Raw genomic sequence first — 2,424 nt, 5'->3', positions numbered from 1 at the left:
AAGGTCTCCTGTGAGTGGCTATTTTCCTGTGAGCGAAGTAAGAGGGAGGACGAGTAGAAAGACAAGCCTGGTGTGGAGTTCTGCGGTGAGGATGAGATTGTGCTGTCGAACCTATTGAAGAAGTTATTCAGCTGGTTCGCTTTCTCCACATCTCCACTTATGTTTGCCCTCCGCTTTGCACCGCATCCGGTGATGATCTTCATCCCATCCCGCACCTCCTTCATGCTTTTGTTCCGCAGCTTTTGTTCTAGCTTCCTCCTAACCTGCTCCTTTGCCCCCCTGATCTGTACTCTGAGTTCCTTCTGCTGGGCTTGAAATTCTGCCCTGTGTTCTTTTAGGAAGAGAGACAACTAACACCGGAATATAGCAAAACGTGGCTTTATTGCAGAATTCGTAACTGGCACAGCGAATCCACGGAGTCGCTGGAGAAGGCGTTCTGTTTTCCCCTTACAATCTGCTCTTATTTATACCCCTTTTCCCCCCAGCACAACCCCGCTACATATTAGGTAATATCGGGCACTTGTGTCCATCTTATTGGCCCGCAGCCATATGCTCACGAGTTACCTGTTTCTTTTGTTTACTGAATCGCGTGACACTAGTAGTTTCGATGTAGCGGGGTCCCCAGTTTCGCTCCCCCCTCCCTCGCATTCCAGCCTCCTAACATTATGTGTGTTACGTGAGCCACTCCTGACCTGTAATGGCAGTCCCGAATTAACCCCAACACTCCCTCCCTTGGCCTCCCAGAGGCCACATCCCCACATCCCTTACAATCTTTTCCGCGGTTGCCGGGATCAGGCAGAGAGGTGAGCGTCCCCCGGCACTCTTTGGCGTGTCCTCCCTATTTGCTTATCCTGATTTGTCCGACCTAGGGTCACAAAATATGGGTAGGGGTTCCCTAAACATCCGCAATTTTTACAAGTAGCATGCAACATTTCAGAAAACTTAATCAATAACAAATTCACAATCCCCCCCTTGCCATGGTCCATTTCAGTCCGTGTCCTCACATAGCGCGTCCGCTTTCCGGGAGGGCCGTGTCCTCCCCTTCCACCGGGAACAAGGGTGCCTGGTACGCCGGTGGAGGTCCATTCTTTCCAGTCAAGGCTCGATCTATAGTCCGGATGACTAGGGTCCTAATACAGGGTATGCAACAACAACCACACGTGATAAAGATAGCAATTGAAATAGACAGTCCTAGAGCCGACTGTCCCAGAAACGCGCCCCACTTGCCAGAGATCTTATTTAGCCAGTAGAAAATGATGCCAGTTATTGTCCCCCTCCCTTCTTACCTTTTAATGCCCTGTTGGAGACCTCGGCGACAGGGTATGGACCATGCCACCGTTTTCCGTTCCAGGTGAGCTTCCCTGGGCCTCGGAGGAACACTTCCACTCCTACCTTGATGGTGTCCGACCCCTGCGGCTGCTCACTGTTAGATTATTGAACTCGCAGAGTTATCAATTTTACCATATTTCTAAAAACTCTCATATACTCTTACTCAACACACAAATGTCTGAGTTTTCGGTAACTCGAAATTGAAGTGCTCCATGGCTCCCTAGTACACAGAGAGGATCAAATGTGGGACGGTCGCCTTTCAAAACCTGACCTTCGCGTGGGAGATTTCTCCTCTTAACAACCAGTCTAAGGTAGGCGCCGTCAGTATCCCTGTGTACTACGGTGTCCCGCGACTTAATTCTCCTCACTCCTGAGACTTTTATGCCCATCGTGGGCGGCGGGTACCCTCACTCAGAAGACTTTTTCCACGGGCGGAGAATCTTCCTAAAAACAGATTAAGAGTTAGTACTTACCAGTCACGATTCTGCACCGGGAATGATCTCTCCCAGGGTAATTTGGGGTTGGTGAGGATCCGTCAGCAGACAAGATCTAACTCAGTGATTTAACTATCTAGTGGAAGTCTTTGATATAACAGGCACTTCCTGACCTTAGTCGAGCTTGCGGCCGCAAGTTGTCTGCCGTCGGACCCGCCAGCCTGTGTTGTCTCTCCCTCCCCACGTCGGGGTCACCAAATGCTGGGCTTGAAATTCTGCCCTGTGTTCTTTTAGGAAGAGAGACAACTAACACCGGAATATAGCAAAACGTGGCTTTATTGCAGAATTCGTAACTGGCACAGCGAATCCACGGAGTCGCTGGAGAAGGCGTTCTGTTTTCCCCTTACAATCTGCTCTTATTTATACCCCTTTTCCCCCCAGCACAACCCCGCTACATATTAGGTAATATCGGGCACTTGTGTCCATCTTATTGGCCCGCAGCCATATGCTCACGAGTTACCTGTTTCTTTTGTTTACTGAATCGCGTGACACTAGTAGTTTCGATGTAGCGGGGTCCCCAGTTTCGCTCCCCCCTCCCTCGCATTCCAGCCTCCTAACATTATGTGTGTTACGTGAGCCACTCCTGACCTGTAATGGCAGT

The 2,424-nt window shown here is 50.1% G+C and overlaps 1 long non-coding RNA gene across 1 annotated transcript; it reads right to left on the bottom strand.

Annotated features, from left to right (window-relative positions):
- Positions 1 to 362: 362 nt before the first annotated feature.
- LOC140735883 (uncharacterized) lies at positions 363 to 1,796 on the bottom strand. The gene is made up of 2 exons (XR_012100826.1): positions 1,287 to 1,796; positions 363 to 1,130 (listed from the first exon to the last, which is right to left on the bottom strand). It is a non-coding gene; the product is annotated as an uncharacterized lncRNA (long non-coding RNA).
- Between the last annotated feature and the right edge of the window lie 628 nt (positions 1,797 to 2,424).

This window comes from Hemitrygon akajei, chromosome 11, assembly GCF_048418815.1.
Source record: "Hemitrygon akajei chromosome 11, sHemAka1.3, whole genome shotgun sequence".
In the NCBI taxonomy this organism is placed as follows: Eukaryota; Metazoa; Chordata; class Chondrichthyes; order Myliobatiformes; family Dasyatidae; genus Hemitrygon; species Hemitrygon akajei.
This window is presented reverse-complemented; position numbering and strand designations above follow the sequence as displayed.